Raw genomic sequence first — 16,322 nt, 5'->3', positions numbered from 1 at the left:
AAGTTCTGGAATCTGAGAGAAGCCACAAATTTCCTCACACCCAGCGTTCCCCCAAGTCTCCCGATAAAAATGATACCTAACTTGTGTGGGTAGGCCTAGCGCCCGTTACAGGAAATGCCCCAAAACACAACGTGGATACATCCCATTTTTTGACAGAAAACAGAGGTGTTTTTTGGAAAGTGTCTACCTGTAGATTTTGGCCTCTACCTCAGCCAGCACAGACGGAAACCTACCTAACCTGTGCATTTTTGAAAACTAGAGTCCTAGGGGAATCCAAGATAGGGTGACTTGTGTGGCTCTGACCAGGTTCTGTTACCCAGAATCCTTTGCAAACCTCAAAATCTGGCTAAAGAAACACATTTTCCTCACATTTTGGTGACAGAAAGTTCTGGAATCTGAGAGGAGCCACAAATTTCCTTCACTCACAGCGTTCCCCCAATTCTCCCGATAAAAATGATACCTATCTTGGGTGGGTAGGCCTAGCGCCCATGACAGGAAATGCCCCAAAACACAACGTGGACACATCCCATTTTTTGAAAGGCAACTGAGGTGTTTTTTGCAAAGTGCCTACCTGTAGATTTTGGCCTCTACGTCAGCCGGCACAGAGAGAAACCTACCTAACCTGTGCATTTTTGAAAACTAGAGTCCTAGGGAAACCCAAGATGGGGTGACTTGTGGGGCTCTGACCAGGTTCTGTTACCCAGAATCCTTTGCAAACCTCACAATTTGGCTAAAAAAACACATTTTCCTCACATTTTGGTGACAGAAAGTTCTGGAATCTGAGAGGAACCACAAATTTCCTCCCACCCAGCGTTCCCCCGAGTCTCCCGATAAAAATGATACCTAACTTGTGTGGGTAGGCCTAGCGCCCGTGACAGGAAATGCCCCAAAACACAACGTGGACACATCCCATTTTTTGACAGATAACAGAGGTGTTTTTTGCAAAGTGCCTACCTGTAGATTTTGGCCTCTAGCTCAGCCGGCACCTAGGGAAACCTGCCAAACCTGTGCATTTGTGAAAACTAGAGACCAAGGGGAATCCGATAGGGTGACTTGTGGGGCTCTGGCCAGGTTCTGTTACCCAGAATCCTCTGCAAACCTCAAAATCTGTCTAAAGAAACATGTTTTCCTCACATTTTGGTGACAGAGAGTTCTAGAATCTGAGAGGAGCCACAAATTTCCTTCCACCCAGCGATCCCCCAAGTCTCCCGATAAAAATGATACCTAACTTGTGGGGTAGGCCTAGCGCCCGTGACAGGAAATACCCCAAAACACAACATGGACACATCCCATTTTTTGACAGAAAACAGAGTTGTTTTTGGAAAGTGTCTACCTGTAGATTTTGGCCTCTACCTCAGCCGGCACCAAGGGAAACCTACCTAACCTGTGCATTTTTTCAAAATAGAGACCTAGGGGAATCCATGATGGGGTGACTTGTGGGGCTCTGACCAGGTTCTGTTACCCAGAATCCTTTGCAAACCTCAAAATCTGGCTAAAGAAACACATTTTCCTCACATTTTGGTGACAGAAAGTTCTGGAATCTGAGAGGAGCCACTAATTTCCTTCCACCAAGCGTTCCCCCAAGTGTCCTGATAAAAATGATACCTCACTTGTGTGGGTAGGCCTAGCGCCTGTGACAGGAAATGCCCCAAAACACAATGTGGACACATCCCATTTTTTGACAGAAAACTGAGGTGTTTTTTGCAAAGTGCCTACCTGTAGATTTTGGCCTCTAGCTCAGCCGGCACCTATGCAAACCTGCCAAACCTGTGCATTTGTGAAAACTAGAGACTTGGGGGAATCCAAGATGGGGTGACTTCTGGGGCTCTGACCAGGTTCTGTTACCCAGAATCCTTTGCAAACCTCAAAATCTGGCTAAAGAAACACGTTGTCCTCATATTTTGGTGACAGAAAGTTCTGAAATCTGAGAGGAGCCACTAATTTCCTTCCACCAAGCGTTCCCCCAAGTGTCCTGATAAAAATGATACCTCACTTGTGTGGGTAGGCCTAGCGCCCGTGATAGGAAATGCCCCAAAACACAACGTGGACACATCCAATTTTTTGACAGAAAACAGAGGTTTTTTTTGCAAAGTGCCTACCTGTAGATTTTGGCCTCTAGCTCAGCCAGCACCTAGGGAAACCTACCAACCCTGTGCATTTCTGAAAACTAGAGACCTAGGGGAATCCAAAATGGGGTGACTTGTGGCGCCCTCACCAGGTTCTGTTACCCAGAATCCTTTGCAAACCTCAAAATCTGGCTAAAGAAACACGTTTTCCTCACATTTTGGTGACAGAAAAATCTGGAATCTGAGAGGAGCCACAAATTTCCTCCCACCCAGCGTTCCCCAAAGTCTCCCGATAAAAATGATACCTCACTTGTGTGGGTAGGACTAGCGCCCGTGACAGGAAATGCCCCAAAACACAACGTGGACACATCCCATTTTTTGACAGAAAACAGAGGTGTTTATTGCAAAGTGCCTACCTGTAGATTTTGGCCTCTAGCTCAGCCGGCTCCTACGGAAATCTACCAAACCTGTGCATTTGTGAAAACTAGAGACCTAGGCGAATCCAAGATGGGGTGACTTGTCGGGCTCTGACCAGGTTCTGTTACCCAGAATCCTTTGCAAACCTCAAAATATGGCTAAAGAAACACGTTTTCCTCACATTTTGTTGACAGAAAATTCTGGAATCTGAGAGGAGACACAAATTTCCTTCCACCCAGAGTTCCCCCAAGTCTCCCGATAAAAATGATACCTAACTTGTGTGGGTAGGACTAGCGCCCGTGACAGGAAGTGCCCCAAAACACAACATGGACACATCCCATATTTTTTTTTACAGAAAACAGAGGTGTGTTTTGCAAAGAGACTACCTGTAGATTTTGGCCTCTAGCTCAGCCGGAACCTAGGGAAACCTGCCAAACTTGTGCATTTCTGAAAACTAGAGACCTAGGGGAATAAAAAATGGGGTGTCTTGTGGGGCTCTGACCAGGTTCTGTTACCCAGAATCCTTTGCAAACCTCAAAATCTGGCTAAAGAAACACGTTTTCCATACATTTTAGTGACAGAAAGTTCTGGAATCTGAGAGGAGCCACAAATTTCCTTCACTCCCAGCGTTTCCCCCAATTCTCCCGATAAAAATTATACTTAACTTGGGTGGGTAGGCCTCGCGCCCGTGACAGGAAATGCCCCAAAACACAACGTGGACACATCCCATTTTTTGACAGAAAACAGAGGTGTTTTTTGCAAAATGCCTACCTGTAGATTTTGGCCTCTATCTCAGCCGGAACCTAGGGAAACCTGCCAAACTTGTGCATTTCTGAAAACTAGAGACCTAGGGGAATCAAAAATGGGGTCACTTGTGGGGCTCTGACCAGGTTCTGTTACCCAGAATCCTTTCAAACCTCAAAATTTGGCTAAAAAAACACATTTTCCTCACATTTTGGTGACAGAAAGTTCTGAAATCTGAGCGGAGCCACAAATTTCCTCCCACCCAGAGTTCCCCCAAGTCTCCAGATACAAATCATACCTCACTTGTGTGGGTAGGCCTAGCACCCGTTACCGGAATTGCCCCAAAACACAACGTGGACACATCCCATATTTTGACAGAAAACAGAGGTGTTTTTTGCAAAGTGCCTACCTGTAGATTTTGGCCTCTAGCTCAGCCGGCACCTAGGGAAACCTGCCAAACCTGTGCATTTTTTAAAACTAGACACCTAGGAGAACCCACGATGGGGTGACTTGTGGGGCTCTGACCAGGTTCTGTTACCCAGAATCCTTTGCAAACCTCAAAATCTGGCTAAAAAAACACATTTTCCTCACATTTTGGTGACAGAAAGTTCTGGAATCTGAGAGAAGCCACAAATTTCCTCGCACCCAGCGTTCCCCCAAGTCTTCAGATAAAAATGATACCTCACTTGTGTGGGTAGGCCTAGCGCCCATGACAGGAAATGCCCCAAAACATAACGTGGACACATCCCATTTTTGACAGGTAACAGAGATGTTTTTTGCAAAGTGCCTACCTGTAGATTTTGGCCTCTAGCTCAGCCGTCATCTAGGGAAACCTGCCAAACCTGTGCATTTGTGAAAACTAGAGACCTAGGGGAATCCAAGATAGGGTGACTTGTGGGGCTCTGACCAGGTTCTGTTACCCAGAATCCTTTGCAAACCTCAAAATCTGGCTGAAGAAACACGTTTTCCTCACATTTTCGTGACAGAGAGTTCTAGAATCTGAGAGGAGCCACATATTTCCTTCCACCCAGCGATCCCCCAAGTCTCCCGATAAAAATGATACCTAACTTGTGTGGGTAGGCCTAGCGCCCGTTACAGGAAATGCCCCAAAACACAACGTGGACACATCCCATTTTTTGACAGAAAACAGAGGTGTTTTTTGGAAAGTGTCTACCTGTAGATTTGGGCCTCTACCTCAGCCAGCACAGACGGAAACCTACCTAACCTGTGCATTTTTGAAAACTAGAGTCCTAGGGGAACCCAAGATGAGGTGACTTGTGGGGCTCTGACCAGGTTCTGTTACCCAGAATCCTTTGCAAACCTCAAAATCTGGCTAAAGAAACACGTTTTCCATACATTTTAGTGACAGAAAGTTCTGGAATCTGAGAGGAGCCACAAATTTCCTTCACTCCCAGCGTTTCCCCCAATTCTCCCGATAAAAATTATACTTAACTTGGGTGGGTAGGCCTAGCGCCCGTGACAGGAAATGCCCCAAAACACAACGTGGACACATCCCATTTTTTGACAGAAAACAGAGGTGTTTTTTGCAAAGTGCCTACCTGTAGATTTTGGCCTCTAGCTCAGCCGGAACCTAGGGAAACCTGCCAAACTTCTGAATTTCTGAAAACTAGAGACCTAGGGGAATCAAAAATGGGGTCACTTGTGGGGCTCTGACCAGGTTCTGTTACCCAGAATCCTTTCAAACCTCAAAATTTGGCTAAAAAAACACGTTTTCCTCACATTTTGGTGACAGAAAGTTCTGAAATCTGAGCGGAGCCACAAATTTCCTCCCACCCAGAGTTCCCCCAAGTCTCCAGATACAAATCATACCTCACTTGTGTGGGTAGGCCTAGCACCCGTTACCGGAATTGCCCCAAAACACAACGTGGACACATCCCATTTTTTGACAGAAAACAGAGGTGTTTTTTGCAAAGTGCCTACCTGTAGATTTTGGCCTCTAGCTCAGCCGGCACCTAGGGAAACCTGCCAAACCTGTGCATTTTTTAAAACTAGACACCTAGGAGAACCCAAGATGGGGTGACTTGTGGGGCTCTGACCAAGTTCTGTTACCCAGAATCCTTTGCAAACCTCAAAATCTGGCTAAAAAAACACATTTTCCTCACATTTTGGTGACAGAAAGTTCTGGAATCTGAGAGAAGCAACAAATTTCCTCGCACCCAGCGTTCCCCCAAGTCTCCAGATAAAAATGATAGCTCACTTGTGTGGGTAGGCCTAACGCCCATGACAGGAAATGCCCCAAAACATAACGTGGACACATCCCATTTTTGACAGGTAACAGAGATGTTTTTTGCAAAGTGCCTACCTGTAGATTTTGGCCTCTAGCTCAGCCGTCATCTAGGGAAACCTGCCAAACCTGTGCATTTGTGAAAACTAGAGACCTAGGGGAATCCAAGATAGGGTGACTTGTGGGGCTCTGACCAGGTTCTGTTACCCAGAATCCTTTGCAAACCTCAAAATCTGGCTGAAGAAACACGTTTTCCTCACATTTTCGTGACAGAGAGTTCTAGAATCTGAGAGGAGCCACAAATTTCCTTCCACCCAGCGATCCCCCAAGTCTCCCGATAAAAATGATACCTAACTTGTGTGGGTAGGCCTAGCGCCCGTTACAGGAAATGCCCCAAAACACAACGTGGACACATCCCGTTTTTTAACAGAAAACAGAGGTGTTTTTTGGAAAGTGTCTACCTGTAGATTTTGGCCTCTACCTCAGCCAGCACAGACGGAAACCCACCTAACCTGTGCATTTTTGAAAACTAGAGTCCTTGGGGAACCCAAGATGGGGTGACTTGTGGGGCTCTGACCAGGTTCTGTTACCCAGAAACCTTTGCAAACCTCAAAATCTGGCTAAAGAAACACATTTTCCTCACATTTTGGTGACAGAAAGTTCTGGAATCTGAGAGGAGCCACAAATTTCCTTCACTCCCAGCGTTCCCCCAATTCTCCCGATAAAAATGATACCTATCTTGGGTGGGTAGGCCTAGCGCCCATGACAGGAAATGCCCCAAAACACAACGTGGACACATCCCATTTTTTGAAAGGCAACTGAGGTGTTTTTTGCAAAGTGCCTACCTGTAGATTTTGGCCTCTACGTCAGCCGGCACAGAAAGAAACCTACCTAACCTGTGCATTTTTGAAAACTAGAGTCCTAGGGAAACCCAAGATGGGGTGACTTGTGGGGCTCTGACCAGGTTCTGTTACCCAGAATCCTTTGCAAACATCAAAATTAGGCTAAAGAAACACGTTTTCCTCACATTTTGGTGACAGAAAGTTCTGGAATCTGAGAGGAGCCACAAATTTCCTTCCACCAAGCGTTCCCCCAAGTGTCCTGATAAAAATGATACCTAACTTGTGTGGGTAGGCCTAGCGCCCGTGACAGGAAATGCCCCAAAACACAACGTGGATAAGTCCCATTTTTTGACAGAAAACAGAGGTGTTTTTTGCAAAGTGCCTACGGGTAGATTTTGGCCTCTACCTCAGCCGGCACCTAGGGAAACCTGCCAAACCTGTGCATTTCTTAAAACTAGACACCTAGGAGAATCCAAGATGGGGTGACTTGTGGGGCTCTGACCAGGTTCTGTTACCCAGAATCCTTTGCAAACCTCAAGATTTGGCTAAAAAAACACATTTTCCTCACATTTTGGTGACAGAAAGTTCTGGAATCTGAGAGAAGCCACAAATTTCCTCGCACCCAGCGTTCCCCCAAGTCTCCAGATAAAAATGATACCCCACTTGTGTGGGTAGGCCTAGCGCCCATGACAGGAAATGCCCCAAAACATAACGTGGACACATCCCATTTTTGACAGGTAACAGAGGTGTTTTTTGCAAAGTGCCTACCTGTAGATTTTGGCCTCTAGCTCAGCTGGCACCTAGGGAAACCTACCAAACCTGTCCATTTCTGAAAACTAGAGACCAAGGGGAATCCAGGATGGGGTGACTTGTGGGGCTCTGACCAGGTTCTGTTACCCAGAATCCTTTGCAAACCTTAAAATCTGGCTAAAGAAACACGTTTTCCTCACATTTTGGTGACAAAAAGTTCTGGAATCTGAGAGGAGCTACAAATTTCCTCCCACCCAGCATTCCCCCAAGTCTCCAGATAAAAATGATTCCTCACTTGTGTGGGTAGGCCTAGCGCCAGTGACCGGAAATGCCCCAAAACACAACGTTGACACATCCCATTTTTTGACAGAAAACAGAGGTGTTTTTTGCAAAGTGCCTACCTGTAGATTTTGGCCTCTAGCTCAGCCGTCATCTAGGGAAACCTGCCAAACCTGTGCATTTGTGAAAACTAGAGACCTAGGGGAATCCAAGATGTGGTGACTTGTGGGGCTCTGACCAGGTTCTGTTACCCAGAATCCTTTGCAAACCTCAAAATCTGGCTAAAGAAACACGTTTTCCTCACATTTTGGTGACAGATAGTTCTGGAATCTGAGAGGAGCAACAAATTTCCTTCCACCCAGCGATCCCCCAAGTCTCCCGATAAAAATGATACCTAACTTGTGTGGGTAGGCCTAATGCCCGTGACAGGAAATGCCCCAAAACACAACCTGGACACATCCCATTTTTTGACAGAAAACAGAGGTGTTTTTTGCAAAGTGCCTACCTGTAGATTTTGGCCTCTACCTCAGCCAGCACAGAGGGAAAACTACCTAACCTGTGCATTTTAGAAAAATAGAGTCCTAGGGGAATCCAAGATGGGGTGACTTGTGGGGCTCTGACCAGGTTCTGTTACCCAGAATCCTTTGCAAACCTCAAAATCTGGCTAAAGAAATACATTTTCCTCACTTTTTGGTGACGGAAAGTTCTGGAATCTGAGAGGAGCCACAAATTTACTTCCACCAAGCGTTCCCCCAAGTGTCCTGATAAAAATGATACCTCACTTGTGTGGATAGGCCTAGCGCCCGTGACAGGAAATGCCCCAAAACAGAACGTGGATACATCCCATTTTTTTTACAGAAAACAGAGGTGTTTTTTGCAAAGTGCCTACCGGTAGATTTTGGCCTCTACCTCAGCCGGCACCTAGGGAAACCTGCCAAACCTGTGCACTTGTGAAAACTAGAGACCTAGGGGAACCGAAGATGGGGTGACTTGTGGGGCTCTGACCAGATTCTGTTACCCAGAATCCTTTGCAAACCTCAAAATCTGGCTAAAGAAACACATTTTCCTCACATTTTGGTGACAGAAAGTTCTGGAATCTGAGAGGAGACACAAATTTCCTTCCACCCAGCGTTCCCCCAAGTCTCCCGATAAAAATGATACCTAACTTGTGTGGGTAGGCCTAATGCCCGTGACAGGAAATGCCCCAAAACACAACGTGGACACATCCCATTTTTTGACAGAAAACAGGTGTTTTTTGCAAAGTGCCTACCTGTAGATTTTGGCCTCTAGCTCATCCGGCACCTAGGGAAACCTGCCAAACCTGTGCATTTTTTAAAACTAGAGACCTAGGGGAATCCAAGATGGGGTGACTTGTGGGGCTCTGACCAGGTTCTGTTACCCAGAATCGTTTGCAAACCTCAAAATCTGGCTAAAGAAACACGTTTTCCTCACATTTTGGTGACAGAAAGTTCTGGAATCTGAGAGGAGCCACTAATTTCCTTCCACCAAGCGTTCCCCCAAGTATCCTGATAAAAATGATACCTCACTTGTGTGGGTAGGCCTAGCGCCCGTGACGGGAAATGCCCCAAAACACAACGTGGACACATCCCATTTTTTGACAGAAAACAGAGGTGTTTTTTGCAAAGTGCCTACCTGTAGATTTTGCATCTAGCTCAGCCGGCACCTAGGGAAACCTGCCAAACCTGTGCATTTCTGAAAACTAGAGACCTAGGGGAATTCAAAATGGGGTGACTTGTGGGGCTCACAACAGGTTCTGTTACCAAGAATCCTTTGCAAACCTCAAAATCTGGCTAAAGAAGCACGTTTTCCTCACATTTTGGAGACAGAAAGATCTGGAATCTGAGAGGAGCCACAAAGTTCCTCCCACCCAGCGTTCCCCCAAGTCTCCCGATAAAAATGATACCTCACTTGTGTGGGTAGGCCTAGCGCCCGTGACAGGAAATGCCCCAAAACACAACGTGGACACATCACATTTTCACAAAGAAAACAGAGCTGTTTTTTGCAAAGTTCCTACCTGTAGATTTTGGCCTCTAGCTCAGCCGGCACCTACTTAAACCTGCCAAACCTGTGCATTTGTGAAAACTAGAGACCTAGGCGAATCCAAGATGGGGTGACTTGTGGGGCTCTGACCAGGTTCTGTTACCCAGAATACTTTGCAAACCTCAAAATATGGCTAAAGAAACACGTTTTCCTCACATTTTGGTGACAGAAATTTCTGGAATCTGAGAGGAGCCACAAATTTCCTTCACTCCCAGCGTTCCCTTAATTCTCCCGATAAAAATGATACCTAACTTGGGTGGGTAGGCCTAGCGCCCGTGACAGGAAATGCCCCAAAACACAACGTTGTCACATCCCATTTTTTGACAGAAAACAGAGGTGTTTTTTGCAAAGTGCCTACCTGTAGATTTTGGCCTCTACCTCAGCCGGCACAGAGGGATACCTACCTAACTTGTGCATTTTTGAAAACTAGAGACGTAGGGGAACCCAAAATGGGGTGACTTGTGGGGCTCTGACCAGGTTCTGTTACCCAGAATCCTTTGCAAATGTCAAAATTTGGCTAAAGAAACACATTTTCCTCACATTTTGGTGAACAAAAGTTCTGGAATCTGAGAGGAGCAACAAATTTCCTTCCACCAAGCGTTCCCCCAAGTGTCCTGATAAAAATGATACCTCACTTGTGTGGGTAGGCCTAGCGCCCGTGACAGGAAATGCCCCAAAACACAACGTGGACACATCCCATTTTTTGACAGAAAACAGAGGTGTTTTTCGCAAAGTGCCTACCGGTAGATTTTGGCCTCTACCTCAGCCGGCACATAGGGAAACCTACCAACCCTGTACACTTGTGAAAACTAGAGACCTAGGGGAATCTAAGATGGGGTGACTTGTGGGGCTCTGACCATGTTCTGTTACCCAGAATCCTTTGCAAACCTCAAAATCTGGCTAAAGAAACACGTTTTCCTCATATTTTGGTGACAGAAAGTTCTGGAATCTGAGAGGAGCCACAAATTTCCTTCCACCCAGCGTTCCCCCAAGTCTCCCGATAAAAATGATACCTAACTTGTGTGGGTAGGCCTAATGCCCGTGACAGGAAATGCCCCAAAACACAACGTGGACACATCACATTTTTTGACAGAAAACAGAGGTGTTTTTTGCAAAGTGCCTACCTGTAAATTTTGGCCTCTAGCTCATCCGGTACCTAGGGAAACCTGCCAAACCTGTGCATTTGTGAAAACTAGAGACCTAGGGGAATCCAAGATGGGGTGACTTGTGGGGCTCTGACCAGGTTCTGTTTCCCAGAATCATTTGCAAACCTAAAAATCTGGCTAAAGAAACACGTTTTCCTCACATTTTGGTGACAGAAAGTTCTGGAATCTGAGAGGAGCCACTAATTTCCTTCCACCAAGCGTTCCCCCAAGTATCCTGATAAAAATGATACCTCACTTGTGTGGGTAGGCCTAGCGCCCGTGACGGGAAATGCCCCAAAACACAACGTGGACACATCCCATTTTTTGACAGAAAACAGAGGTGTTTTTTGCAAAGTGCCTACCTGTAGATTTTGCATCTAGCTCAGCCGGCACCTAGGGAAACCTGCCAAACCTGTGCATTTCTGAAAACTAGAGACCTAGGGGAATTCAAAATGGGGTGACTTGTGGGGCTCACAACAGGTTCTGTTACCAAGAATCCTTTGCAAACCTCAAAATCTGGCTAAAGAAGCACGTTTTCCTCACATTTTGGTGACAGAAAGATCTGGAATCTGAGAGGAGCCACAAAGTTCCTCCCACCCAGCGTTCCCCCAAGTCTCCCGATAAAAATGATACCTCACTTGTGTGGGTAGGCCTAGCGCCCGTGACAGGAAATGCCCCAAAACACAACGTGGACACATCACATTTTCACAAAGAAAACAGAGCTGTTTTTTGCAAAGTTCCTACCTGTAGATTTTGGCCTCTAGCTCAGCCGGCACCTACTTAAACCTGCCAAACCTGTGCATTTGTGAAAACTAGAGACCTAGGCGAATCCAAGATGGGGTGACTTGTGGGGCTCTGACCAGGTTCTGTTACCCAGAATACTTTGCAAACCTCAAAATATGGCTAAAGAAACACGTTTTCCTCACATTTTGGTGACAGAAATTTCTGGAATCTGAGAGGAGCCACAAATTTCCTTCACTCCCAGCGTTCCCTTAATTCTCCCGATAAAAATGATACCTAACTTGGGTGGGTAGGCCTAGCGCCCGTGACAGGAAATGCCCCAAAACACAACGTTGTCACATCCCATTTTTTGACAGAAAACAGAGGTGTTTTTTGCAAAGTGCCTACCTGTAGATTTTGGCCTCTACCTCAGCCGGCACAGAGGGATACCTACCTAACTTGTGCATTTTTGAAAACTAGAGACGTAGGGGAACCCAAAATGGGGTGACTTGTGGGGCTCTGACCAGGTTCTGTTACCCAGAATCCTTTGCAAATGTCAAAATTTGGCTAAAGAAACACATTTTCCTCACATTTTGGTGAACAAAAGTTCTGGAATCTGAGAGGAGCAACAAATTTCCTTCCACCAAGCGTTCCCTCAAGTGTCCTGATAAAAATGATTCCTAACTTGTGTGAGTAGGCCTTGCGCCCGTGACAGGAAATGCCCCAAAACACAACGTGGACACATCCCATTTTTTGACAGAAAACAGAGGTGTTTTTTGCAAAGTGCCTACCGGTAGATTTTGGCCTCTACCTCAGCCGGCACCTAGGGAAACCTGCCAAACCTGTGCACATGTGTAAACTAGAGACCTAGGGGAATCCAAGATGGGGTGACTTGTGGGGCTCTGACCAGGTTCTGTTACCCAGAATCCTTTGCAAACCTCAAAATCTGGCTAAAGAAACACGTTTTCCTCATATTTTGGTGACAGAAAGTTCTGGAATCTGAGAGGAGCCACAAATTTCCTTCCACCCAGCGTTCCCCCAAGTCTCCCGATAAAAATGATACCTAACTTGTGTGGGTAGGCCTAATGCCCGTGACAGGAAATGCCCCAAAACACAACGTGGACACATCACATTTTTTGACAGAAAACAGAGGTGTTTTTTGCAAAGTGCCTACCTGTAAATTTTGGCCTCTAGCTCATCCGGTACCTAGGGAAACCTGCCAAACCTGTGCATTTGTGAAAACTAGAGACCTAGGGGAATCCAAGATGGGGTGACTTGTGGGGCTCTGACCAGGTTCTGTTTCCCAGAATCATTTGCAAACCTCAAAATCTGGCTAAAGAAACACGTTTTCCTCACATTTTGGTGACAGAAAGTTCTGGAATCTGAGAGGAGGCACAAATTTCCTTCCACCCAGCGTTCCCTCAAGTCTCGCGATAAAAATGATACCTCACTTGTGTGGGTAGACTTAGCTCCCGCGACAGGAAATGCCCAAAAGCACAACGTGGACACATCCCATTTTTTGACAGAAAACAGAGGTGATTTTTGCAAAGTGCCTACCTGTAGATTTTGGCCTCTATCTCAGCCGGCACAGAGGGAAATCTACCTAACTTGTGCATTTTTGAAAACTAGAGACGTAGGGGAACCCAAAATGGGGTGACTTGTGGGGCTCTGACCAGGTTCTGTTACCCAGAATCCTTTGCAAACATCAAAATTTGGCTAAAGAAACAAGTTTTCCTCATATTTTGGTGACAGAAAGTTCTGGAATCTGAGAGGAGCCACAAATTTCCTTCCACCAAGCGTTCCCTCAAGTGTCCTGATAAAAATGATTCCTAACTTGTGTGAGTAGGCCTTGCGCCCGTGACAGGAAATGCCCCAAAACACAACGTGGACACATCCCATTTTTTGACAGAAAACAGAGGTGTTTTTTGCAAAGTGCCTACCGGTAGATTTTGGCCTCTACCTCAGCCGGCACCTAGGGAAACCTGCCAAACCTGTGCACATGTGTAAACTAGAGACCTAGGGGAATCCAAGATGGGGTGACTTGTGGGGCTCTGACCAGGTTCTGTTACCCAGAATCCTTTGCAAACCTCAAAATCTGGCTAAAGAAACACGTTTTCCTCATATTTTGGTGACAGAAAGTTCTGGAATCTGAGAGGAGCCACACATTTCCTTCCACCCAACGTTCCCCCAAGTCTCCCGATAAAAATGATACCTAACTTGTGTGGGTAGGCCTAATGCCCGTGACAGGAAATGCCCCAAAACACAACGTGGACTAATCCCATTTTTTGACAGAAAACAGAGGTGTTTTTTGCAAAGTGCCTACCTGTAGATTTTGGCCTCTAGCTCATCCGGCACCTAGGGAAACCTGCCAAACCTGTGCATTTGTGAAAACTAGAGACCTAGTGGAATCCAAGATGGGGTGACTTGTGGGGCTCTGACCAGGTTCTGTTACCCAGAATCATTTGCAAACCTCAAAATCTGGCTAAAGAAACACGTTTTCCTCACATTTTGGTTTCAGAAAGTTCTGGAATCTGAAAGGAGCCACTAATTTCCTTCCCCCAAGTGTCCTGATAAAAATGATACCTCACTTGTGTGGGTAGGCCTACCGCCCGTGACAGGAAATGCCCCAAAACACAACGTGGACACATCCCATTTTTTGACAGAAAACAGAGGTGTTTTTTGCAAAGTGCCTACCTGTAGATTTTGGACTCTAGCTCAGCCGGCACATAGGGAAACCTGCCAAACCTATGCATTTGTGAAAAGTAGAGACCTAGGGGAATCCAAGATGGGGTGACTTGTGGGGCTCTGACCAGGTTCTGTTACCCAGAATTGTTTGCAAACCTGAAAATCTGGCTAAAGAAACACGTTTTCCTCACATTTTGGTGACAGAAAGTTCTGGAATCTGAGAGGAGCCACTAATTTCCTTCCACCAAGCGTTCCCCCAAGTGTCCTGATAAAAATGATACCTCACTTGTGTGGGTAGGCCTAGCGCCCGTGACAGGAAATGCCCCAAAACACAAAGGAGACACATCCCGTTTTTTGACAAAAAACAGAGGTGTTTTTTTCAAAGTGCCTACCTGTAGGTTTTGGCCTCTAGCTTAGCCTGCACCTAGGGAAACCTACCAAACCTGTGCATTTCTGATAACTAGAGACCTAGGGGAATTCAAAATGGGGTGACTTGTGGGGCTCTCAACAGGTTCTGTTACCCAGAATCCTTTGCAAACCTCAAAATCTGGCTAAAGAAACACGTTTTCCTCACATTTTGGTGACAGAAAGATCTGGAATCTGAGAGGAGCCACAAATTTCCTCCCACCCAGCGTTCCCCCAAGTCTCCCGATAAAAATGATACCTCACTTGTGTGGGTAGGCCTAGCGCCCGTGACAGGAAATGCCCCAAAACACAACGTGGACACATCCCATTTTTTGACAGAAAACAGAGCTGTTTTTTGCAAAGTGCCTACCTGTAGATTTTGGCCTCTAGCTCAGCCATCACCTAGGGAAACCTACCAACCCTGTGCATTTGTGAAAACTAGAGACCTAGGGGAATCCAAAATGGGGTGACTTGTGGCGCACTCACCAGGTTCTGTTACCCTGAATCCTTTGCAAACCTCAAAATATGGCGAAAGAAACACGTTTTCCTCACATTTTGGTGACAGAAAGTTCTGGAATCTGAGAGGAGACACAAATTTCCTTCCACCCAGCGTTCCCCCAAGTCTCACGATAAAAATGATACCTCACTTGTGTGGGTAGGCGTAGCGCCCGTGACAGGAAATGCCCCAAAACACAACGTGGAAACATCACATTTTTTGACAGAAAACAGAGGTGTTTTTTGCAAAGTGCCTACCTGTAGATTTTGGCCTCTAGCTCAGCCGGCACCTACGGAAACCTGCCAATCCTGTGCATTTGTGAAAACTAGAGACCTAGGCGAATCCAAGATGGCGTGACTTGTGGGGCTCTGACCAGGTTCTGTTACCTAGAATCCTTTGCAAACCTCAAAATATGGCTAAAGAAACACGTTTTCATCACATTTTGGTGACAGAAAGTTCTAGAATCTGAGAGGGGACACAAATTTCCTTCCACCCAGCGTTCCCCCAACTCTCCCGATAAAAATTATACCTAACTTGTGTGGGTAGGACTAGCGCCCGTGACAGGAAATGCCCCAAAACACAACGTGGACACATCCCATTTTTTGTCAGAAAACAGAGGAGTTTTTTGCAAAGTGCCTACCTGTAGATTTTGGCCTCTACCTCAGCCGGCACAGAGGGAAACCTACCTAACCTGTGCATTTTTGAAAACTAGAGTCCTAGGGGAACCTAAGATGAGGTGACTTGTGGGGCTTTGACCAGGTTCTGTTACCCAGAATCTTTTGTAAACCTCAAAATCTGGCTAAAGAAACACGTTTTCCTCACATTTTGGTGACAGAAATTTCTGGAATCTGAGAGGAGCCACTAATTTCCTTCCACCAAGCGTTCCCCCAAGTATCCTGATAAAAATGATACCTCACTTGTGTGGGTAGGCCTAGCGCCCGTGACGGGAAATGCCCCAAAACACAACGTGGACACATCCCATTTTTTGACAGAAAACAGAGGTGTTTTTTGCAAAGTGCCTACCTGTAGATTTTGCATCTAGCTCAGCCGGCACCTAGGGAAACCTGCCAAACCTGTGCATTTCTGAAAACTAGAGACCTAGGGGAATTCAAAATGGGGTGACTTGTGGGGCTCACAACAGGTTCTGTTACCAAGAATCCTTTGCAAACCTCAAAATCTGGCTAAAGAAGCACGTTTTCCTCACATTTTGGTGACAGAAAGATCTGGAATCTGAGAGGAGCCACAAAGTTCCTCCCACCCAGCGTTCCCCCAAGTCTCCCGATAAAAATGATACCTCACTTGTGTGGGTAGGCCTAGCGCCCGTGACAGGAAATGCCCTAAAACACAACGTGGACACATCACATTTTCACAAAGAAAACAGAGCTGTTTTTTGCAAAGTTCCTACCTGTAGATTTTGGCCTCTAGCTCAGCCGGCACCTACTTAAACCTGCCAAACCTGTGCATTTG

The sequence above is a fragment of the Pleurodeles waltl genome, chromosome 2_2, assembly GCF_031143425.1.
Source record: "Pleurodeles waltl isolate 20211129_DDA chromosome 2_2, aPleWal1.hap1.20221129, whole genome shotgun sequence".
Lineage (NCBI taxonomy): Eukaryota > Metazoa > Chordata > Amphibia > Caudata > Salamandridae > Pleurodeles > Pleurodeles waltl.
This window is presented reverse-complemented; position numbering follows the sequence as displayed.